At 48.1% G+C, this 23,786-nt stretch overlaps 16 non-coding genes across 16 annotated transcripts in view; 15 read left to right on the forward strand and 1 right to left on the reverse strand.

The window, feature by feature from the left end:
• Nucleotides 1–55: 55 nt before the first annotated feature.
• Trnaq-uug (transfer RNA glutamine (anticodon UUG)) lies at nucleotides 56–127 on the forward strand. The gene has a single exon. It is a non-coding gene; the product is annotated as a tRNA-Gln (tRNA).
• Nucleotides 128–1,263: 1,136 nt separating this feature from the next.
• Trnaq-uug (transfer RNA glutamine (anticodon UUG)) lies at nucleotides 1,264–1,335 on the forward strand. Its single transcript has one exon. It is a non-coding gene; the product is annotated as a tRNA-Gln (tRNA).
• A 1,135-nt stretch (nucleotides 1,336–2,470) lies between these two features.
• Nucleotides 2,471–2,542, forward strand: Trnaq-uug (transfer RNA glutamine (anticodon UUG)). Its single transcript has one exon. It is a non-coding gene; the product is annotated as a tRNA-Gln (tRNA).
• A 1,136-nt stretch (nucleotides 2,543–3,678) lies between these two features.
• Nucleotides 3,679–3,750, forward strand: Trnaq-uug (transfer RNA glutamine (anticodon UUG)). Its single transcript has one exon. It is a non-coding gene; the product is annotated as a tRNA-Gln (tRNA).
• A 1,136-nt stretch (nucleotides 3,751–4,886) lies between these two features.
• Trnaq-uug (transfer RNA glutamine (anticodon UUG)) lies at nucleotides 4,887–4,958 on the forward strand. Its single transcript has one exon. It is a non-coding gene; the product is annotated as a tRNA-Gln (tRNA).
• A 1,136-nt stretch (nucleotides 4,959–6,094) lies between these two features.
• Trnaq-uug (transfer RNA glutamine (anticodon UUG)) lies at nucleotides 6,095–6,166 on the forward strand. Its single transcript has one exon. It is a non-coding gene; the product is annotated as a tRNA-Gln (tRNA).
• A 1,136-nt stretch (nucleotides 6,167–7,302) lies between these two features.
• Nucleotides 7,303–7,374, forward strand: Trnaq-uug (transfer RNA glutamine (anticodon UUG)). Its single transcript has one exon. It is a non-coding gene; the product is annotated as a tRNA-Gln (tRNA).
• Nucleotides 7,375–8,510: 1,136 nt separating this feature from the next.
• Nucleotides 8,511–8,582, forward strand: Trnaq-uug (transfer RNA glutamine (anticodon UUG)). Its single transcript has one exon. It is a non-coding gene; the product is annotated as a tRNA-Gln (tRNA).
• A 1,136-nt stretch (nucleotides 8,583–9,718) lies between these two features.
• On the forward strand, nucleotides 9,719–9,794 carry Trnaq-uug (transfer RNA glutamine (anticodon UUG)). Its single transcript has one exon. It is a non-coding gene; the product is annotated as a tRNA-Gln (tRNA).
• A 7,290-nt stretch (nucleotides 9,795–17,084) lies between these two features.
• On the reverse strand, nucleotides 17,085–17,156 carry Trnap-ugg (transfer RNA proline (anticodon UGG)). Its single transcript has one exon. It is a non-coding gene; the product is annotated as a tRNA-Pro (tRNA).
• A 557-nt stretch (nucleotides 17,157–17,713) lies between these two features.
• Nucleotides 17,714–17,785, forward strand: Trnaq-uug (transfer RNA glutamine (anticodon UUG)). The gene has a single exon. It is a non-coding gene; the product is annotated as a tRNA-Gln (tRNA).
• A 1,136-nt stretch (nucleotides 17,786–18,921) lies between these two features.
• Nucleotides 18,922–18,993, forward strand: Trnaq-uug (transfer RNA glutamine (anticodon UUG)). The gene has a single exon. It is a non-coding gene; the product is annotated as a tRNA-Gln (tRNA).
• A 1,136-nt stretch (nucleotides 18,994–20,129) lies between these two features.
• Trnaq-uug (transfer RNA glutamine (anticodon UUG)) lies at nucleotides 20,130–20,201 on the forward strand. The gene has a single exon. It is a non-coding gene; the product is annotated as a tRNA-Gln (tRNA).
• A 1,136-nt stretch (nucleotides 20,202–21,337) lies between these two features.
• Trnaq-uug (transfer RNA glutamine (anticodon UUG)) lies at nucleotides 21,338–21,409 on the forward strand. The gene has a single exon. It is a non-coding gene; the product is annotated as a tRNA-Gln (tRNA).
• A 1,136-nt stretch (nucleotides 21,410–22,545) lies between these two features.
• Nucleotides 22,546–22,617, forward strand: Trnaq-uug (transfer RNA glutamine (anticodon UUG)). The gene has a single exon. It is a non-coding gene; the product is annotated as a tRNA-Gln (tRNA).
• Nucleotides 22,618–23,753: 1,136 nt separating this feature from the next.
• Trnaq-uug (transfer RNA glutamine (anticodon UUG)) overlaps nucleotides 23,754–23,786 on the forward strand; it is a 72-nt gene continuing 39 nt past the window's right edge. The window contains exon 1 of the tRNA in view: nucleotides 23,754–23,786. This exon is cut by the window's right edge and continues 39 nt beyond it. This is a non-coding gene — a tRNA (tRNA-Gln).

Raw genomic sequence — 23,786 nt, forward strand, 5'->3', positions numbered from 1 at the left:
ATCTTATGGGCTTAATTACATGATACCACTGAATTTAAGAGCGCTACAGGCATCCGGTTCCATGGTGTAATGGTTAGCACTCTGGACTTTGAATCCAGCGATCCGAGTTCGAGTCTCGGTGGAACCTGACGCTGTGTTTTGCGATCGTTTCTAGAAATGTGTACGAGCCGGTGGTTGGAATTGTATGTGCAGAAATTTAACTAGGATCATGAAATGCAAAATGTTAATAGCAGTCCACACGTGAATGGGGAGCGCTCCAAATGCTTATGCTTTTGCTACTAGGATTAATAACGGGACGTAAGGGGTTCAACTGCGAGAAGACGACCTCAGCTGTTCCTCCCCGCAGGAAAGACATCTCACCGTTTTGGGTGCTGCATGCGCATGCATTTACCAAACTTGCATGCGATGTACTAGTTCCTGGGGAACGAATAGAATCGTTGTACGTGCCAGTCTTTACGTATAGATATAAGTAAGCGGAGACGGCTTAATCCTGCCACGTAGATTGCTTTCCATAAGACGCACCTGAGAGTCTCATGGGCCGGTGGCCCGACATGCAGTTTGTCCTGCTGCATGGCTTACTTTCAGAGACTCGCAAGTTTATCGTAGTGCTGGGTTGTCGCGAAAGTGAAAAGTAGGGCCTGTCCGGGATTTGAACCCGGGACCTCCTGCACCCAAAGCAGGAATCATACACCTTGACCAACAGGCCGCACAAGTAAGCAAGTCTGCACCCCGCCACCTACTGAGATCTTGCCGCACTTGCTAGTTGCAGCATCCTAGCTGGACCATATTCTCAAAGAGGTTTCTTAATCTGACACCTACAACATGCGCTGTGCTGAACACCAGTGTATGTGAATGCTGAAAGAGCTGCTTGAGTTGTGTGACAGTATTTCGACCGTGTGAAGTGCAAATGTTATCGTGTCACGAACAATCCGCCCACTACGTAGCGTTCTGTGTCAGCACGCAGTTTTCGATAGTACTCTGTGTCCATAGCTGTTCTCATAGCTAGGTTGCTTCCAGCACAAAGCATCCGCCATACGAAAGTGGCTGTTTCGCGATTTTGATTACCTGATCCTTCGACATCACTTCATGTACGAATACTGGCAAGAATTCTCGCTACACTCGAAGGTGCTCCTTCCACTTCCAGCCTACTTGGTTGCTTCATTAGCCACGCAAACACTTCCTGAGGACCATACGTGTAATGACATCGCATCTTATGGGCTTAATTACATGATACCACTGAATTTAAGAGCGCTACAGGAATTCGGTTCCATGGTGTAATGGTTAGCACTCTGGACTTTGAATCCAGCGATCCGAGTTCGAGTCTCGGTGGAACCTGACGCTGTGCTTTGCGATCGTTTCTAGAAATGTGTACGAGCCCGTGGTTGGAATTGTATGTGCAGAAATTTAACTAGGATCATGAAATGCAAAATGTTAATAGCAGTCCACACGTGAATGGGGAGCGCTACAAATGCTTATGCTTTTGCTACTAGGATTAATAACGGGACGTAAGGGGTTCAACTGCGAGAAGACGACCTCAGCTGTTCCTCCCCGCAGGAAAGACATCTCACCGTTTTGGGTGCTGCATGCCATGCATTTACCAAACTTGCATGCGATGTACTAGTTCCTGGGGAACGAATAGAATCGTTGTACGTGCCAGTCTTTACGTATAGATATAAGTAAGCGGAGACGGCTTAATCCTGCCACGTAGATTGCTTTCCATAAGACGCACCTGAGAGTCTCATGGGCCGGTGGCCCGACATGCAGTTTGTCCTGCTGCATGGCTTACTTTCAGAGACTCGCAAGTTTATCGTAGTGCTGGGTTGTCGCGAAAGTGAAAAGTAGGGCCTGTCCGGGATTTGAACCCGGGACCTCCTGCACCCAAAGCAGGAATCATACACCTTGACCAACAGGCCGCACAAGTAAGCAAGTCTGCACCCCGCCACCTACTGAGATCTTGCCGCACTTGCTAGTTGCAGCATCCTAGCTGGACCATATTCTCAAAGAGGTTTCTTAATCTGACACCTACAACATGCGCTGTGCTGAACACCAGTTTATGTGAATGCTGAAAGAGCTGCTTGAGTTGTGTGACAGTATTTCGACCGTGTGAAGTGCAAATGTTATCGTGTCACGAACAATCCGCCCACTACGTAGCGTTCTGTGTCAGCACGCAGTTTTCGATAGTACTCTGTGTCCATAGCTGTTCTCATAGCTAGGTTGCTTCCAGCACAAAGCATCCGCCATACGAAAGTGGCTGTTTCGCGATTTTGATTACCTGATCCTTCGACATCACTTCATGTACGAATACTGGCAAGAATTCTCGCTACACTCGAAGGTGCTCCTTCCACTTCCAGCCTACTTGGTTGCTTCATTAGCCACGCAAACACTTCCTGAGGACCATACGTGTAATGACATCGCATCTTATGGGCTTAATTACATGATACCACTGAATTTAAGAGCGCTACAGGCATTCGGTTCCATGGTGTAATGGTTAGCACTCTGGACTTTGAATCCAGCGATCCGAGTTCGAGTCTCGGTGGAACCTGACGCTGTGTTTTGCGATCGTTTCTAGAAATGTGTACGAGCCCGTGGTTGGAATTGTATGTGCAGAAATTTAACTAGGATCATGAAATGCAAAATGTTAATAGCAGTCCACACGTGAATGGGGAGCGCTCCAAATGCTTATGCTTTTGCTACTAGGATTAATAACGGGACGTAAGGGGTTCAACTGCGAGAAGACGACCTCAGCTGTTCCTCCCCGCAGGAAAGACATCTCACCGTTTTGGGTGCTGCATGCGCATGCATTTACCAAACTTGCATGCGATGTACTAGTTCCTGGGGAACGAATAGAATCGTTGTACGTGCCAGTCTTTACGTATAGATATAAGTAAGCGGAGACGGCTTAATCCTGCCACGTAGATTGCTTTCCATAAGACGCACCTGAGAGTCTCATGGGCCGGTGGCCCGACATGCAGTTTGTCCTGCTGCATGGCTTACTTTCAGAGACTCGCAAGTTTATCGTAGTGCTGGGTTGTCGCGAAAGTGAAAAGTAGGGCCTGTCCGAGATTTGAACCCGGGACCTCCTGCACCCAAAGCAGGAATCATACACCTTGACCAACAGGCCGCACGAGTAAGCAAGTCTGCACCCCGCCACCTACTGAGATCTTGCCGCACTTGCTAGTTGCAGCATCCTAGCTGGACCATATTCTCAAAGAGGTTTCTTAATCTGACACCTACAACATGCGCTGTGCTGAACACCAGTGTATGTGAATGCTGAAAGAGCTGCTTGAGTTGTGTGACAGTATTTCGACCGTGTGAAGTGCAAATGTTATCGTGTCACGAACAATCCGCCCACTACGTAGCGTTCTGTGTCAGCACGCAGTTTTCGATAGTACTCTGTGTCCATAGCTGTTCTCATAGCTAGGTTGCTTCCAGCACAAAGCATCCGCCATACGAAAGTGGCTGTTTCGCGATTTTGATTACCTGATCCTTCGACATCACTTCATGTACGAATACTGGCAAGAATTCTCGCTACACTCGAAGGTGCTCCTTCCACTTCCAGCCTACTTGGTTGCTTCATTAGCCACGCAAACACTTCCTGAGGACCATACGTGTAATGACATCGCATCTTATGGGCTTAATTACATGATACCACTGAATTTAAGAGCGCTACAGGCATTCGGTTCCATGGTGTAATGTTTAGCACTCTGGACTTTGAATCCAGCGATCCGAGTTCGAGTCTCGGTGGAACCTGACGCTGTGTTTTGCGATCGTTTCTAGAAATGTGTACGAGCCGGTGGTTGGAATTGTATGTGCAGAAATTTAACTAGGATCATGAAATGCAAAATGTTAATAGCAGTCCACACGTGAATGGGGAGCGCTCCAAATGCTTATGCTTTTGCTACTAGGATTAATAACGGGACGTAAGGGGTTCAACTGCGAGAAGACGACCTCAGCTGTTCCTCCCCGCAGGAAAGACATCTCACCCTTTTTTGTGCTGCATGCGCATGCATTTACCAAACTTGCATGCGATGTACTAGTTCCTGGGGAACGAATAGAATCGTTGTACGTGCCAGTCTTTACGTATAGATATAAGTAAGCGGAGACGGCTTAATCCTGCCACGTAGATTGCTTTCCATAAGACGCACCTGAGAGTCTCATGGGCCGGTGGCCCGACATGCAGTTTGTCCTGCTGCATGGCTTACTTTCAGAGACTCGCAAGTTTATCGTAGTGCTGGGTTGTCGCGAAAGTGAAAAGTAGGGCCTGTCCGGGATTTGAACCCGGGACCTCCTGCACCCAAAGCAGGAATCATACACCTTGACCAACAGGCCGCACAAGTAAGCAAGTCTGCACCCCGCCACCTACTGAGATCTTGCCGCACTTGCTAGTTGCAGCATCCTAGCTGGACCATATTCTCAAAGAGGTTTCTTAATCTGACACCTACAACATGCGCTGTGCTGAACACCAGTGTATGTGAATGCTGAAAGAGCTGCTTGAGTTGTGTGACAGTATTTCGACCGTGTGAAGTGCAAATGTTATCGTGTCACGAACAATCCGCCCACTACGTAGCGTTCTGTGTCAGCACGCAGTTTTCGATAGTACTCTGTGTCCATAGCTGTTCTCATAGCTAGGTTGCTTCCAGCACAAAGCATCCGCCATACGAAAGTGGCTGTTTCGCGATTTTGATTACCTGATCCTTCGACATCACTTCATGTACGAATACTGGCAAGAATTCTCGCTACACTCGAAGGTGCTCCTTCCACTTCCAGCCTACTTGGTTGCTTCATTAGCCACGCAAACACTTCCTGAGGACCATACGTGTAATGACATCGCATCTTATGGGCTTAATTACATGATACCACTGAATTTAAGAGCGCTACAGGCATTCGGTTCCATGGTGTAATGGTTAGCACTCTGGACTTTGAATCCAGCGATCCGAGTTCGAGTCTCGGTGGAACCTGACGCTGCGTTTTGCGATCGTTTCTAGAAATGTGTACGAGCCCGTGGTTGGAATTGTATGTGCAGAAATTTAACTAGGATCATGAAATGCAAAATGTTAATAGCAGTCCACACGTGAATGGGGAGCGCTCCAAATGCTTATGCTTTTGCTACTAGGATTAATAACGGGACGTAAGGGGTTCAACTGCGAGAAGACGACCTCAGCTGTTCCTCCCCGCAGGAAAGACATCTCACCGTTTTGGGTGCTGCATGCGCATGCATTTACCAAACTTGCATGCGATGTACTAGTTCCTGGGGAACGAATAGAATCGTTGTACGTGCCAGTCTTTACGTATAGATATAAGTAAGCGGAGACGGCTTAATCCTGCCACGTAGATTGCTTTCCATAAGACGCACCTGAGAGTCTCATGGGCCGGTGGCCCGACATGCAGTTTGTCCTGCTGCATGGCTTACTTTCAGAGACTCGCAAGTTTATCGTAGTGCTGGGTTGTCGCGAAAGTGAAAAGTAGGGCCTGTCCGAGATTTGAACCCGGGACCTCCTGCACCCAAAGCAGGAATCATACACCTTGACCAACAGGCCGCACGAGTAAGCAAGTCTGCACCCCGCCACCTACTGAGATCTTGCCGCACTTGCTAGTTGCAGCATCCTAGCTGGACCATATTCTCAAAGAGGTTTCTTAATCTGACACCTACAACATGCGCTGTGCTGAACACCAGTGTATGTGAATGCTGAAAGAGCTGCTTGAGTTGTGTGACAGTATTTCGACCGTGTGAAGTGCAAATGTTATCGTGTCACGAACAATCCGCCCACTACGTAGCGTTCTGTGTCAGCACTCAGTTTTCGATAGTACTCTGTGTCCATAGCTGTTCTCATAGCTAGGTTGCTTCCAGCACAAAGCATCCGCCATACGAAAGTGGCTGTTTCGCGATTTTGATTACCTGATCCTTCGACATCACTTCATGTACGAATACTGGCAAGAATTCTCGCTACACTCGAAGGTGCTCCTTCCACTTCCAGCCTACTTGGTTGCTTCATTAGCCACGCAAACACTTCCTGAGGACCATACGTGTAATGACATCGCATCTTATGGGCTTAATTACATGATACCACTGAATTTAAGAGCGCTACAGGCATTCGGTTCCATGGTGTAATGGTTAGCACTCTGGACTTTGAATCCAGCGATCCGAGTTCGAGTCTCGGTGGAACCTGACGCTGTGTTTTGCGATCGTTTCTAGAAATGTGTACGAGCCGGTGGTTGGAATTGTATGTGCAGAAATTTAACTAGGATCATGAAATGCAAAATGTTAATAGCAGTCCACACGTGAATGGGGAGCGCTCCAAATGCTTATGCTTTTGCTACTAGGATTAATAACGGGACGTAAGGGGTTCAACTGCGAGAAGACGACCTCAGCTGTTCCTCCCCGCAGGAAAGACATCTCACCGTTTTGGGTGCTGCATGCGCATGCATTTACCAAACTTGCATGCGATGTACTAGTTCCTGGGGAACGAATAGAATCGTTGTACGTGCCAGTCTTTACGTATAGATATAAGTAAGCGGAGACGGCTTAATCCTGCCACGTAGATTGCTTTCCATAAGACGCACCTGAGAGTCTCATGGGCCGGTGGCCCGACATGCAGTTTGTCCTGCTGCATGGCTTACTTTCAGAGACTCGCAAGTTTATCGTAGTGCTGGGTTGTCGCGAAAGTGAAAAGTAGGGCCTGTCCGGGATTTGAACCCGGGACCTCCTGCACCCAAAGCAGGAATCATACACCTTGACCAACAGGCCGCACAAGTAAGCAAGTCTGCACCCCGCCACCTACTGAGATCTTGCCGCACTTGCTAGTTGCAGCATCCTAGCTGGACCATATTCTCAAAGAGGTTTCTTAATCTGACACCTACAACATGCGCTGTGCTGAACACCAGTGTATGTGAATGCTGAAAGAGCTGCTTGAGTTGTGTGACAGTATTTCGACCGTGTGAAGTGCAAATGTTATCGTGTCACGAACAATCCGCCCACTACGTAGCGTTCTGTGTCAGCACGCAGTTTTCGATAGTACTCTGTGTCCATAGCTGTTCTCATAGCTAGGTTGCTTCCAGCACAAAGCATCCGCCATACGAAAGTGGCTGTTTCGCGATTTTGATTACCTGATCCTTCGACATCACTTCATGTACGAATACTGGCAAGAATTCTCGCTACACTCGAAGGTGCTCCTTCCACTTCCAGCCTACTTGGTTGCTTCATTAGCCACGCAAACACTTCCTGAGGACCATACGTGTAATGACATCGCATCTTATGGGCTTAATTACATGATACCACTGAATTTAAGAGCGCTACAGGCATTCGGTTCCATGGTGTAATGGTTAGCACTCTGGACTTTGAATCCAGCGATCCGAGTTCGAGTCTCGGTGGAACCTGACGCTGTGTTTTGCGATCGTTTCTAGAAATGTGTACGAGCCCGTGGTTGGAATTGTATGTGCAGAAATTTAACTAGGATCATGAAATGCAAAATGTTAATAGCAGTCCACACGTGAATGGGGAGCGCTCCAAATGCTTATGCTTTTGCTACTAGGATTAATAACGGGACGTAAGGGGTTCAACTGCGAGAAGACGACCTCAGCTGTTCCTCCCCGCAGGAAAGACATCTCACCGTTTTGGGTGCTGCATGCGCATGCATTTACCAAACTTGCATGCGATGTACTAGTTCCTGGGGAACGAATAGAATCGTTGTACGTGCCAGTCTTTACGTATAGATATAAGTAAGCGGAGACGGCTTAATCCTGCCACGTAGATTGCTTTCCATAAGACGCACCTGAGAGTCTCATGGGCCGGTGGCCCGACATGCAGTTTGTCCTGCTGCATGGCTTACTTTCAGAGACTCGCAAGTTTATCGTAGTGCTGGGTTGTCGCGAAAGTGAAAAGTAGGGCCTGTCCGGGATTTGAACCCGGGACCTCCTGCACCCAAAGCAGGAATCATACACCTTGACCAACAGGCCGCACAAGTAAGCAAGTCTGCACCCCGCCACCTACTGAGATCTTGCCGCACTTGCTAGTTGCAGCATCCTAGCTGGACCATATTCTCAAAGAGGTTTCTTAATCTGACACCTACAACATGCGCTGTGCTGAACACCAGTGTATGTGAATGCTGAAAGAGCTGCTTGAGTTGTGTGACAGTATTTCGACCGTGTGAAGTGCAAATGTTATCGTGTCACGAACAATCCGCCCACTACGTAGCGTTCTGTGTCAGCACGCAGTTTTCGATAGTACTCTGTGTCCATAGCTGTTCTCATAGCTAGGTTGCTTCCAGCACAAAGCATCCGCCATACGAAAGTGGCTGTTTCGCGATTTTGATTACCTGATCCTTCGACATCACTTCATGTACGAATACTGGCAAGAATTCTCGCTACACTCGAAGGTGCTCCTTCCACTTCCAGCCTACTTGGTTGCTTCATTAGCCACGCAAACACTTCCTGAGGACCATACGTGTAATGACATCGCATCTTATGGGCTTAATTACATGATACCACTGAATTTAAGAGCGCTACAGGCATTCGGTTCCATGGTGTAATGGTTAGCACTCTGGACTTTGAATCCAGCGATCCGAGTTCGAGTCTCGGTGGAACCTGACGCTGTGTTTTGCGATCGTTTCTAGAAATGTGTACGAGCCGGTGGTTGGAATTGTATGTGCAGAAATTTAACTAGGATCATGAAATGCAAAATGTTAATAGCAGTCCACACGTGAATGGGGAGCGCTCCAAATGCTTATGCTTTTGCTACTAGGATTAATAACGGGACGTAAGGGGTTCAACTGCGAGAAGACGACCTCAGCTGTTCCTCCCCGCAGGAAAGACATCTCACCGTTTTGGGTGCTGCATGCGCATGCATTTACCAAACTTGCATGCGATGTACTAGTTCCTGGGGAACGAATAGAATCGTTGTACGTGCCAGTCTTTACGTATAGATATAAGTAAGCGGAGACGGCTTAATCCTGCCACGTAGATTGCTTTCCATAAGACGCACCTGAGAGTCTCATGGGCCGGTGGCCCGACATGCAGTTTGTCCTGCTGCATGGCTTACTTTCAGAGACTCGCAAGTTTATCGTAGTGCTGGGTTGTCGCGAAAGTGAAAAGTAGGGCCTGTCCGGGATTTGAACCCGGGACCTCCTGCACCCAAAGCAGGAATCATACACCTTGACCAACAGGCCGCACAAGTAAGCAAGTCTGCACCCCGCCACCTACTGAGATCTTGCCGCACTTGCTAGTTGCAGCATCCTAGCTGGACCATATTCTCAAAGAGGTTTCTTAATCTGACACCTACAACATGCGCTGTGCTGAACACCAGTGTATGTGAATGCTGAAAGAGCTGCTTGAGTTGTGTGACAGTATTTCGACCGTGTGAAGTGCAAATGTTATCGTGTCACGAACAATCCGCCCACTACGTAGCGTTCTGTGTCAGCACGCAGTTTTCGATAGTACTCTGTGTCCATAGCTGTTCTCATAGCTAGGTTGCTTCCAGCACAAAGCATCCGCCATACGAAAGTGGCTGTTTCGCGATTTTGATTACCTGATCCTTCGACATCACTTCATGTACGAATACTGGCAAGAATTCTCGCTACACTCGAAGGTGCTCCTTCCACTTCCAGCCTACTTGGTTGCTTCATTAGCCACGCAAACACTTCCTGAGGACCATACGTGTAATGACATCGCATCTTATGGGCTTAATTACATGATACCACTGAATTTAAGAGCGCTACAGGCATTCGGTTCCATGGTGTAATGGTTAGCACTCTGGACTTTGAATCCAGCGATCCGAGTTCGAGTCTCGGTGGAACGTGACGCTGTGTTTTGCGATCGTTTCTAGAAATGTGTACGAGCCGGTGGTTGGAATTGTATGTGCAGAAATTTAACTAGGATCATGAAATGCAAAATGTTAATAGCAGTCCACACGTGAATGGGAGCGCTCCAAATGCTTATGCTTTTGCTACTAGGATTAATAACGGGACGTAAGGGGTTCAACTGCGAGAAGACGACCTCAGCTGTTCCTCCCCGCAGGAAAGACATCTCACCGTTTTGGGTGCTGCATGCGCATGCATTTACCAAACTTGCATGCGATGTACTAGTTCCTGGGGAACGAATAGAATCGTTGTACGTGCCAGTCTTTACGTATAGATATAAGTAAGCGGAGACGGCTTAATCCTGCCACGTAGATTGCTTTCCATAAGACGCACCTGAGAGTCTCATGGGCCGGTGGCCCGACATGCAGTTTGTCCTGCTGCATGGCTTACTTTCAGAGACTCGCAAGTTTATCGTAGTGCTGGGTTGTCGCGAAAGTGAAAAGTAGGGCCTGTCCGGGATTTGAACCCGGGACCTCCTGCACCCAAAGCAGGAATCATACACCTTGACCAACAGGCCACACAAGTAAGCAAGTCTGCACCCAGCCACCTACTGAGATCTTGCCGCACTTGCTAGTTGCAGCATCCTAGCTGGACCATATTCTCAAAGAGGTTTCTTAATCTGACACCTACAACATGCGCTGTGCTGAACACCAGTGTATGTGAATGCTGAAAGAGCTGCTTGAGTTGTGTGACAGTATTTCGACCGTGTGAAGTGCAAATGTTATCGTGTCACGAACAATCCGCCCACTACGTAGCGTTCTGTGTCAGCACGCAGTTTTCGATAGTACTCTGTGTCCATAGCTGTTCTCATAGCTAGGTTGCTTCCAGCACAAAGCATCCGCCATACGAAAGTGGCTGTTTCGCGATTTTGATTACCTGATCCTTCGACATCACTTCATGTACGAATACTGGCAAGAATTCTCGCTACACTCGAAGGTGCTCCTTCCACTTCCAGCCTACTTGGTTGCTTCATTAGCCACGCAAACACTTCCTGAGGACCATACGTGTAATGACATCGCATCTTATGGGCTTAATTACATGATACCACTGAATTTAAGAGCGCTACAGGCATTCGGTTCCATGGTCAGTTCCGCTTTAGACGCCGTGCAGTGTGGACGTGCCTAGTCTTCCGCTCCGCCGTAGCGTTACGTATAGTGGACTATAGCTTTTGTTTACGTGTTGTGTTGCAACTTCTGTGAGTGTTTCTCCGTCGTTGTTTAGTACCTTGTGTTACTTTCTGTCCTTATTTCAGTGTGTTGTGTGTAGCGGTTTCGACCGCATATTTTGAAAATGTCGTCCCAGGTTATTCCTCGTCAGGCTACAGTTAGTTTTACTTTTGACAAGTCAACCCGCCATGTGCAACCTAGTTCCCTTGAGATTCATGATTGGTTGGTAGATACCTTTGGTGTTCATTCGGATCAGGTGCATACTGCTTATTTTGATACCGAACTGTACGTTTTCTTTGTTAAGTTTATGGACCCACTTCAGGTTGATAAAATTCTTTCTAAATATGGTCATCAAGTTCTCTTTCGGCATCGGGATGATTCTGTAAGTACGGTGCTGCTTTCCAATACTTCCATCACGTATACCAATGTTCGTGTTTACAACCTTCCACCGGAGGTGGATAATGTCTATCTTAAGGAGGGTCTACAAAAGTATGGTGATGTAAAGAGCATTCGCCTTGAACGCTGGTCAAGCCAACATCGCCTGCAATGTTACAGTGGTATTCGTTCAGTCGAAATGCACGTTAAGCAGAATATTCCATCTCACCTGCAGATCGGTGGATATCGTGTCCATGTAACATATAGTGGTCAGGTTGGCACCTGTTTTTTGTGCAATGAAAGTGGTCACGTGCGTACCGACTGTCCGCGGAGGGTTTTTGTTTTAAAAAATTCTCTCGAGCAGCGTCGCAAGTTAACGGTCGCTGACCTCGTTGCAGGTGGTTCTGCTCTTGGTGTAGCACAGTCCAGTGGTAGTAGCGCTCCGCCACAGGTTTTGCGCACCCCTGACACAGAATTTCCTCCTTTGCGTGCTAAATCTGATGTTGTTCCGTCTGTCCCTCAGGTGGGTGTGCCACTTTTGAATAATAAGAGGCGTCGCCCACACGATGGAAATAGTACGGATGAGGATCTCCCTGAGATGCCCCAGTCCGAGCGACCGGCATCCCCCGAGCCACTGTGTACTGTAGCTGCTCCCTGCTTACCTGAGGTAACGGTTACGGTGGCGGCTGCTGGCGCCCCTCCGGCCTCCGACGCAGCTTCTCTCGAGTCGGATCGTCGGTCGGGCCTGTTGGCGCCGTCTTCCGAACCGACTTCGATGTCACAACAAGTGGAGCCGCGACAACTTCCTGCTTCGCTGCCCCATACCTCTGCCAGCGGAGCTGCTCCGCTTCCGTCCAACTTTGCGGCCTCGGACCTTCCTGCTCACGATTCGCCTCCGTGCAGTCCATGTTTGCCGGAAGCTAGTGTAAGTGTTGCCCATTCCGTTTTGTCGGAGTTTCCCCCCGCGACCCCGGATCCCGCATGTGGACCGGCGCGGGTGGTGTCGGATACAGAACTTGAGCCTCCTACGTCACCGGCGGCTGAAGCTTCCTTGCCCGTCAGCCGACGCAAGTTACGAGTTCAGCCGAACGTTAATGCTGTTCGTAAAAAACCGAAGCGTAAGGGATCCGCGGAACGGGGTACCAGTCCCCCTCCCTCGGATGCCTCCGTCTCCCCTGCTATGGACTGTGACGTTGGTGCGTCGGTGTAGGTGATTTCCTTTCTCGCTTTTCTCTCTATGGTTCAAGCATACACCTTTCTTACCTTAAATCTTAACCGTATTGAGTCCGACGTTCGCATTGCCTCTTTGCGGCAGTTTATTTACGACGCCTGTGCGGACGTAGTGTTCTTGCAGGAAGTGTTGCTTTCTGATCTCTCTCTACCTGGATTTCAAACTGTTTTTAATGTCGCGCCGGAATATTCAACAGGAACTGCTCTTTTCTTTCGAGAGGGCATTCCTATTACTGACATTGAATTCCTTGACTCTGGCCGTGGGATTGGTTGTCGTCTTTTTGATCTCCGCCTCGTTGTTTTGTATGCCCCCTCTGGTTCGGGTCACACTGTGGCTCGCTCGCGCTTTTATAAAGAAGAGCTTATTTATCTTTTGCGCCAGAGTCCTCAGAGTCTCCTGCTCGGAGGCGATTTTAATTGTGTTTTACGCCCTGAAGACCAGTCCCCCAATTTTAATTATTGCCGTGATTTACATGACTTAGTTCGTACGATGCATCTGCGTGATGTTTGGGAACACAAATATCCAACCCTGGTGAAATATACGTTTTTTACCGCGTCCTCATGCAGTAGACTCGACAGATTCTATTTATCTGATTTTTTATGTGATAAAATTCTTTCTGTCGATGTTATTCCTACTAGTTTTTCTGACCATTGTGCTTTTACTGCAACTGTAAATCTTAGTCATCAACCTGCAAAACTTTATCGTTCCCAGTGGATGTTAAATGTTTCCCACCTTGCCGACAGTGCTATGGATGATGTTATAAGTGGCGTGTGGGAGCGATGTCTTCGCTCTGTCCCGCGATACCCCTCCTTGCTGGTTTGGTGGACTGCGTTTGCCAAGCCCAAGATTCGTCAGACTTTGATTTTTTACTGTGCTGCAAGGGCGCGTGATTTTAAGAACACGTATGAATATTACTACTCTGTCCTGCGTGAACTATATGACGCAGCGGGTACCTCTCCTCTGCGGATCCATGATGTTCGTCGTATTAAAGCCAAGCTCTTGAGCCTTAAACGACGACAGATGGATGGTCTGCGAGTTAAGTCGAAACCTCACTCTCTTGTTGAAGGTGAGCTGACATCCTTGTACCACCTGCTACGGCATCAGACTCGTCGTCGTCGCTCCTTCATCTCTTCTCTTACGGTGGATGATGGGCGACAGCTTATTGCACAGGAGGAAATGGTTCGTGCTCTTCATCAGTATTACACTAGTCTATATTCTGCCGATGATTCTGGTGAGTCTCTTTCGGATGATGTCTTTGGGGATCTAACTGCGACGATCGCGCCTGACGCGAACGGCGAATTTCTCCGGGAGTTCCAGGTAGATGAGGTTTTCGATTTTATTGCTCGCTCTCCGTCCAGTAAATCGCCGGGTCCAGACGGCCTGCCTAAAGAATTTTATCTCCGTTTTTGGCCTCTTTTGGGTGGCATTTTTACGCAGATTTTAAATGAGATTGTCAGGAGGATGGATGTGCCCGCCGATTTTAAAGTAGGGAAAATTGTTTTAATTCCGAAGTCCTCTGGTCGTTTATCTGCTGCCAATCTTCGTCCGCTCACATTGCTGAATTTTGACTACAAGACAGCTGCTAGAGCGCTCAATAGCCGGTTGTCCTCTCTGCTTCGGGGTGTGATTGGTGCACATCAATGTTGTTTTCATGATAGATCTATTCTGACACCAGTAGCCGAATATCGGGATGTTGTCTCGGTTGCGGCGGTTACAAACGTACATTGTGCCTTTGCCTTCCTTGATTTTCATAAGGCTTTTGATAACGTCAGTCATGTGTTTTTAGATCGTGTTTTAGGTACAATAGGTTTTAACGCTTCATCACGTGGTGTTCTTGGCAATTTGTATAGGGGAATAACAGCTCGGGTGTCAGTCAATGGGCAGCTGACGCCGCCCATTGCTATCCGCCGCGGAGTGCCTCAGGGTAGTCCGCTCTCTATGTCTTTATTCGTATTGTCCCTGGAACCGCTGCTTCGTACTATTGCTCTCAAGCTTCAGGGTATGTCCCTCTCTGGTGGGAAGCTCTCGGTTAAGGCATATGCGGATGATGTCGTTGTTCTCCTCCGTCAACGTGATGATATCCCGTTGTTGAAAGGGGCAGTTGATGCATACTGTCGTGTCTCTGGAGCGCGTCTCAATCAGGGTAAATGTAAGTTCCTTGATATTCGAGGATTTCGCGATGCTGACGTCCCTTGGGCCACTGTTGTCGATCGCCATTCGTCCTTGGGGATTATCATTGATCGGTGTCCTCTAAAAATGGCGGCTCTCAATTGGAAATCTGTCACCGAGAAGATACAGGGGGCTCTGATGGTCCATGAGCAGCGCTCTGCTACCATTTTGCAAAAAGTCAGAATTTGAGACACCTACGTTCTATGTAAAGCTTATTATGTTGCTCAGCTGTTCCCACTTCCCATGATGGTGGCGAAAAGGTTGCGCCAATTGTCTAGCAGGTTTATATGGCAGGGCCATCTATTCAAGTTACGTTACGAGGTAATGACGAAACCGCGTCTCTCCGGAGGCTTGGGCCTCTCTGACATTACTCGCAAGGCGTCTGCTTTGTACGTCCGCCGAACGACTCTAATTGTTCCGCAAGAAGTGACTTCGATTACATCCAGGCTTTTTACTGTTGTGCGTCCGGCGAGCCTTGCTCCACCTGTCGATGTCGGACGCCTAAATTTTAAGTTGAAACACATTCGGGAATTTTACATTGCGGTGAGTTACCTCGGTGACGTCTTCTTGCGGCGACCGGTGCCAACGACCAAGGGCTTGATTGCCCGCTGGGAGGGGCTGGCCGGTCCCAATCCAATAGAACTGGCGTCTCCATCTGTGTCCTGGAGGAACGTCTGGAAGAATGTTAGTCTGCCGATCCACTCTATGGCCGTGGCGTCCACGTGGTATAGGGTAATAAATAATTTGGTTCCCACCAATGTACGACTGCACCGTATTGGTCTTTCTGACACGGACACCTGTACTCGGTGTGGTCTCGTGGATACCCTTGAACATCGATTCACCTGCTGTGGGCACCTTGCTAATTGGCGTTGGCTCAGGAAACAACTTGCCTTTGTCACTAGGTCTGCTGAAGCCGCTTATACTATTGACATCATCGTCCGGCCCGATTCTTCCTTTTTTCCGCGAACGAAGATCCATACCGTCATGTGGTTGATTGGCCATTTCGTACATTTTGTCAACAGTTGTCATGAAGAGGATGGACACCTAGCGTTTCGGCAGTACATGCTTACTGCTTACTGGCAGCGCTTGCGATTGCCAGGCCTCCGAGATGATTTTGCCAATATGCTTAGCCTGACATTTGAAAGAGAGGGTGTTGGCTAAGGTCACCTGTGTGAGCCATTTTCTTCTATACTGTTTCTGGATTTGCCGCCTTTATGTATGTTTCTTCTCTACACCAGGACTGAAGTTTCCGTGTTTTGTTTTGTTTTTTAATCTTTATTTCACAAAGCAGTCTACATTATATAGTCATGCTTTAGGATTTTAATTTCGGTAGTGTACTTCTTTTGAAGTGGCTGTGTTGTGGATGTTCCTTAATATTTTTTTTTCAATAGATATATTTGTTAGAGGAATAATAATTACGCTTTCATTTACTCATAATGAGCTGAGACTGAATTGCAGGCATTTAAAAAAAAAAAGAAAAAAAAAAAAGGGGTATGATTCCTGCTTAGGGTGCAGGAGGTCCCGGGTTCAATTCCCGGACGAGCCCTAGCGTTTTGTGCAAACTGATCGCACGTCAGTGGCTGAGTCAGCGCAAAAAGCTCGCCGTCAATATCAAATGAATTTCTTATTCGATGTGAGCAATTGACACTCGGGTCCGACGCGTGAAGGCGATTACGAAGGTTTCGGGTACAGAAAAAAAAAAAAAAAAAAAAAAAAAAAATGGTGTAATGGTTAGCACTCTGGACTTTGAATCCAGCGATCCGAGTTCGAGTCTCGGTGGAACCTGACGCTGTGTTTTGCGATCGTTTCTAGAAATGTGTACGAGCCGGTGGTTGGAATTGTATGTGCAGAAATTTAACTAGGATCATGAAATGCAAAATGTTAATAGCAGTCCACACGTGAATGGGGAGCGCTCCAAATGCTTCTGCTTTTGCTACTAGGATTAATAACGGGACGTAAGGGGTTCAACTGCGAGAAGACGACCTCAGCTGTTCCTCCCCGCAGGAAAGACATCTCACCGTTTTGGGTGCTGCATGCGCATGCATTTACCAAACTTGCATGCGATGTACTAGTTCCTGGGGAACGAATAGAATCGTTGTACGTGCCAGTCTTTACGTATAGATATAAGTAAGCGGAGACGGCTTAATCCTGCCACGTAGATTGCTTTCCATAAGACGCACCTGAGAGTCTCATGGGCCGGTGGCCCGACATGCAGTTTGTCCTGCTGCATGGCTTACTTTGAGAGACTCGCAAGTTTATCGTAGTGCTGGGTTGTCGCGAAAGTGAAAAGTAGGGCCTGTCCGGGATTTCAACCCGGGACCTCCTGCACCCAAAGCAGGAATCATACCCCTAGACCAACAGGCCGCACAAGTACGCAAGTCTGCACCCCGCCACCTACTGAGATCTTGCCGCACTTGCTACTTGCAGCATCCTAGCTGGACCATATTCTCAAAGAGGTTTCTTAATCTGACACCTACAACATGCGCTGTGCTGAACACCAGTGTATGTGAATGCTGAAAGAGCTGCTTGAGTTGTGTGACAGTATTTCGACCGTGTGAAGTGCAAATGTTATCGTGTCACGAACAATCCGCCCACTACGTAGCGTTCTGTGTCAGCACGCAGTTTTCGACAGTACTCTGTGTCCATAGCTGTTCTCATAGCTAGGTTGCTTCCAGCACAAAGCATCCGCCATACGAAAGTGGCTGTTTCGCGATTTTGATTACCTGATCCTTCGACATCACTTCATGTACGAATACTGGCAAGAATTCTCGCTACACTCGAAGGTGCTCCTTCCACTTCCAGCCTACTTGGTTGCTTCATTAGCCACGCAAACACTTCCTGAGGACCATACGTGTAATGACATCGCATCTTATGGGCTTAATTACATGATACGACTGAATTTAAGAGCGCTACAGGCGTCCGGTTCCATGGTGTAATGGTTAGCACTCTGGACTTTGAATCCAGCGATCCGAGTTCGAGTCTCGGTGGAACCTGACGCTGTGGTTTGCGATCGTTTCTAGAAATGTGTACGAGCCGGTGGTTGGAATTGTATGTGCAGAAATTTAACTAGGATCATGAAATGCAAAATGTTAATAGCAGTCCACACGTGAATGGGGAGCGCTCCAAATGCTTATGCTTTTGCTACTAGGATTAATAACGGGACGTAAGGGGTTCAACTGCGAGAAGACGACCTCAGCTGTTCCTCCCCGCAGGAAAGACATCTCACCGTTTTGGGTGCTGCATGCGCATGCATTTACCAAACTTGCATGCGATGTACTAGTTCCTGGGGAACGAATAGAATCGTTGTACGTGCTAGTCTTTACGTATAGATATAAGTAAGCGGAGACGGCTTAATCCTGCCACGTACATTGCTTTCCATAAGACGCACCTGAGAGTCTCATGGGCCGGTGGCCCGACATGCAGTTTGTCCTGCTGCATGGCTTACTTTCAGAGACTCGCAAGTTTATCGTAGTGCTGGGTTGTCGCGAAAGTGAAAAGTAGGGCCTGTCCGGGATTTGAACCCGGGACCTCCTGCACCCAAAGCAGGAATCATACACCTTGACCAACAGGCCGCACAAGTAAGCAAGTCTGCACCCCGCCACCTACTGAGATCTTGCCGCACATGCTACTTGCAGCATCCTAGCTGGACCATATTCTCAAAGAGGTTTCTTAATCTGACACCTACAACATGCGCTGTGCTGAACACCAGTGTATGTGAATGCTGAAAGAGCTGCTTGAGTTGTGTGACAGTATTTCGACCGTGTGAAGTGCAAATGTTATCGTGTCACGAACAATCCGCCCACTACGTAGCGTTCTGTGTCAGCACGCAGTTTTCGACAGTACTCTGTGTCCATAGCTGTTCTCATAGCTAGGTTGCTTCCAGCACAAAGCATCCGCCATACGAAAGTGGCTGTTTCGCGATTTTGATTACCTGATCCTTCGACATCACTTCATGTACGAATACTGGCAAGAATTCTCGCTACACTCGAAGGTGCTCCTTCCACTTCCAGCCTACTTGGTTGCTTCATTAGCCACGCAAACACTTCCTGAGGACCATACGTGTAATGACATCGCATCTTATGGGCTTAATTACATGATACGACTGAATTTAAGAGCGCTACAGGCATCCGGTTCCATGGTGTAATGGTTAGCACTCTGGACTTTGAATCCAGCGATCCGAGTTCGAGTCTCGGTGGAACCTGACGCTGTGTTTTGCGATCGTTTCTAGAAATGTGTACGAGCCGGTGGTTGGAATTGTATATGCAGAAATTTAACTAGGATCATGAAATGCAAAATGTTAATAGCAGTCCACACGTGAATGGGGAGCGCTCCAAATGCTTATGCTTTTGCTACTAGGATTAATAACGGGACGTAAGGGGTTCAACTGCGAGAAGACGACCTCAGCTGTTCCTCCCCGCAGGAAAGACATCTCACCGTTTTGGGTGCTGCATGCGCATGCATTTACCAAACTTGCATGCGATGTACTAGTTCCTGGGGAACGAATAGAATCGTTGTACGTGCCAGTCTTTACGTATAGATATAAGTAAGCGGAGATGGCTTAATCCTGCCACGTAGATTGCTTTCCATAAGACGCACCTGAGAGTCTCATGGGCCGGTGGCCCGACATGCAGTTTGTCCTGCTGCATGGCTTACTTTCAGAGACTCGCAAGTTTATCGTAGTGCTGGGTTGTCGCGAAAGTGAAAAGTAGGGCCTGTCCGGGATTTGAACCCGGGACCTCCTGCACCCAAAGCAGGAATCATACACCTTGACCAACAGGCCGCACAAGTAAGCAAGTCTGCACCCCGCCACCTACTGAGATCTTGCCGCACTTGCTACTTGCAGCATCCTAGCTGGACCATATTCTCAAAGAGGTTTCTTAATCTGACACCTACAACATGCGCTGTGCTGAACACCAGTGTATGTGAATGCTGAAAGAGCTGCTTGAGTTGTGTGACAGTATTTCGACCGTGTGAAGTGCAAATGTTATCGTGTCACGAACAATCCGCCCACTACGTAGCGTTCTGTGTCAGCACGCAGTTTTCGATAGTACTCTGTGTCCATAGCTGTTCTCATAGCTAGGTTGCTTCCAGCACAAAGCATCCGCCATACGAAAGTGGCTGTTTCGCGATTTTGATTACCTGATCCTTCGACATCACTTCATGTACGAATACTGGCAAGAATTCTCGCTACACTCGAAGGTGCTCCTTCCACTTCCAGCCTACTTGGTTGCTTCATTAGCCACGCAAACACTTCCTGAGGACCATACGTGTAATGACATCGCATCTTATGGGCTTAATTACATGATACCACTGAATTTAAGAGCGCTACAGGCATTCGGTTCCATGGTGTAATGGTTAGCACTCTGGACTTTGAATCCAGCGATCCGAGTTCGAGTCTCGGTGGAACCTGACGCTGTGTTTTGCGATCGTTTCTAGAAATGTGTACGAGCCCGTGGTTGGAATTGTATGTGCAGAAATTTAACTAGGATCATGAAATGCAAAATGTTAATAGCAGTCCACACGAGAATGGGGAGCGCTCCAAATGCTTATGCTTTTGCTACTAGGATTAATAACGGGACGTAAGGGGTTCAACTGCGAGAAGACGACCTCAGCTGTTCCTCCCCGCAGGAAAGACATCTCACCGTTTTGGGTGCTGCATGCGCATGCATTTACCAAACTTGCATGCGATGTACTAGTTCCTGGGGAACGAATAGAATCGTTGTACGTGCCAGTCTTTACGTATAGATATAAGTAAGCGGAGACGGCTTAATCCTGCCACGTAGATTGCTTTCCATAAGACGCACCTGAGAGTCTCATGGGCCGGTGGCCCGACATGCAGTTTGTCCTGCTGCATGGCTTACTTTCAGAGACTCGCAAGTTTATCGTAGTGCTGGGTTGTCGCGAAAGTGAAAAGTAGGGCCTGTCCGGGATTTGAACCCGGGACCTCCTGCACCCAAAGCAGGAATCATACACCTTGACCAACAGGCCGCACAAGTAAGCAAGTCTGCACCCCGCCACCTACTGAGATCTTGCCGCACTTGCTAGTTGCAGCATCCTAGCTGGACCATATTCTCAAAGAGGTTTCTTAATCTGACACCTACAACATGCGCTGTGCTGAACACCAGTGTATGTGAATGCTGAAAGAGCTGCTTGAGTTGTGTGACAGTATTTCGACCGTGTGAAGTGCAAATGTTATCATGTCACGAACAATCCGCCCACTACGTAGCGTTCTGTGTCAGCACGCAGTTTTCGACAGTACTCTGTGTCCATAGCTGTTCTCATAGCTAGGTTGCTTCCAGCACAAAGCATCCGCCATACGAAAGTGGCTGTTTCGCGATTTTGATTACCTGATCCTTCGACATCACTTCATGTACGAATAGTGGCAAGAATTCTCGCTACACTCGAAGGTGCTCCTTCCACTTCCAGCCTACTTGGTTGCTTCATTAGCCACGCAAACACTTCCTGAGGACCATACGTGTAATGACATCGCATCTTATGGGCTTAATTACATGATACGACTGAATTTAAGAGCGCTACAGGCATCCGGTTCCATGGTGTAATGGTTAGCACTCTGGACTTTGAATCCACCGATCCGAGTTCGAGTCTCGGTGGAACCTGACGCTGTGTTTTGCGATCGTTTCTAGAAATGTGTACGAGCCGGTGGTTGGAATTGTATATGCAGAAATTTAACTAGGATCATGAAATGCAAAATGTTAATAGCAGTCCACACGTGAATGGGGAGCGCTCCAAATGCTTATGCTTTTGCTACTAGGATTAATAACGGGACGTAAGGGGTTCAACTGCGAGAAGACGACCTCAGCTGTTCCTCCCCGCAGGAAAGACATCTCACCGTTTTGGGTGCTGCATGCGCATGCATTTACCAAACTTGCATGCGATGTACTAGTTCCTGGGGAACGAATAGAATCGTTGTACGTGCCAGTCTTTACGTATAGATATAAGTAAGCGGAGATGGCTTAATCCTGCCACGTAGATTGCTTTCCATAAGACGCACCTGAGAGTCTCATGGGCCGGTGGCCCGACATGCAGTTTGTCCTGCTGCATGGCTTACTTTCAGAGACTCGCAAGTTTATCGTAGTGCTGGGTTGTCGCGAAAGTGAAAAGTAGGGCCTGTCCGGGATTTGAACCCGGGACCTCCTGCACCCAAAGCAGGAATCATACACCTTGACCAACAGGCCGCACAAGTAAGCAAGTCTGCACCCCGCCACCTACTGAGATCTTGCCGCACTTGCTACTTGCAGCATCCTAGCTGGACCATATTCTCAAAGAGGTTTCTTAATCTGACACCTACAACATGCGCTGTGCTGAACACCAGTGTATGTGAATGCTGAAAGAGCTGCTTGAGTTGTGTGACAGTATTTCGACCGTGTGAAGTGCAAATGTTATCGTGTCACGAACAATCCGCCCACTACGTAGCGTTCTGTGTCAGCACGCAGTTTTCGATAGTACTCTGTGTCCATAGCTGTTCTCATAGCTAGGTTGCTTCCAGCACAAAGCATCCGCCATACGAAAGTGGCTGTTTCGCGGTTTTGATTACCTGATCCTTCGACATCACTTCATGTACGAATAGTGGCAAGAATTCTCGCTACACTCGAAGGTGCTCCTTCCACTTCCAGCCTACTTGGTTGCTTCATTAGCCACGCAAATACTTCCTGAGGACCATACGTGTAATGACATCGCATCTTATGGGCTTAATTACATGATACCACTGAATTTAAGAGCGCTACAGGCATACGGTTCCATGGTGTAATGGTTAGCACTCTGGACTTTGAATCCAGCGATCCGAGTTCGAGTCTCGGTGGAACCTGACGCTGTGTTTTGCGATCGTTTCTAGAAATGTGTACGAGCCGGTGGTTGGAATTGTATATGCAGAAATTTAACTAGGATCATGAAATGCAAAATGTTAATAGCAGTCCACACGTGAATGGGGAGCGCTCCAAATGCTTATGCTTTTGCTACTAGGATTAATAACGGGACGTAAGGGGTTCAACTGCGAGAAGACGACCACAGCTGTTCCTCCCCGCAGGAAAGACATCTCACCGTTTTGGGTGCTGCATGCGCATGCATTTACCAAACTTGCATGCGATGTACTAGTTCCTGGGGAACGAATAGAATCGTTGTACGTGCCAGTCTCTACGTATAGATATAAGTAAGCGGAGACGGCTTAATCCTGCCACGTAGATTGCTTTCCATAAGACGCACCTGAGAGTCTCATGGGCCGGTGGCCCGACATGCAGTTTGTCCTGCTGCATGGCTTACTTTCAGAGACTCGCAAGTTTATCGTAGTGCTGGGTTGTCGCGAAAGTGAAAAGTAGGGCCTGACCGGGATTTGAACCCGATACCTCCTGCACCCAAAGCAGGAATCATACACCTTGACCAACAGGCCGCACAAGTAAGCAAGTCTGCACCCCGCCACCTACTGAGATCTTGCCGCACTTGCTAGTTGCAGCATCCTAGCTGGACCATATTCTCAAAGAGGTTTCTTAATCTGACACCTACAACATGCGCTGTGCTGAACACCAGTGTATGTGAATGCTGAAAGAGCTGCTTGAGTTGTGTGACAGTATTTCGACCGTGTGAAGTGCAAATGTTATCGTGTCACGAACATTCCGCCCACTACGTAGCGTTCTGTGTCAGCACGCAGTTTTCGACAGTACTCTGTGTCCATAGCTGTTTTCATAGCTAGGTTGCTTCCAGCACAAAGCATCCGCCATACGAAAGTGGCTGTTTCGCGATTTTGATTACCTGATCCTTCGACATCACTTCATGTACGAATACTGGCAAGAATTCTCGCTACACTCGAAGGTGCTCCTTCCACTTCCAGCCTACTTGGTTGCTTCATTAGCCACGCAAACACTTCCTGAGGACCATACGTGTAATGACATCGCATCTTATGGGCTTAATTACATGATACGACTGAATTTAAGAGCGCTACAGGCATCCGGTTCCATGGTGTAATGGTTAGCACTCTGGACT

The sequence above is a fragment of the Schistocerca serialis genome, chromosome 2 (genome assembly GCF_023864345.2).
Source record: "Schistocerca serialis cubense isolate TAMUIC-IGC-003099 chromosome 2, iqSchSeri2.2, whole genome shotgun sequence".
Classification (NCBI taxonomy): domain Eukaryota; kingdom Metazoa; phylum Arthropoda; class Insecta; order Orthoptera; family Acrididae; genus Schistocerca; species Schistocerca serialis.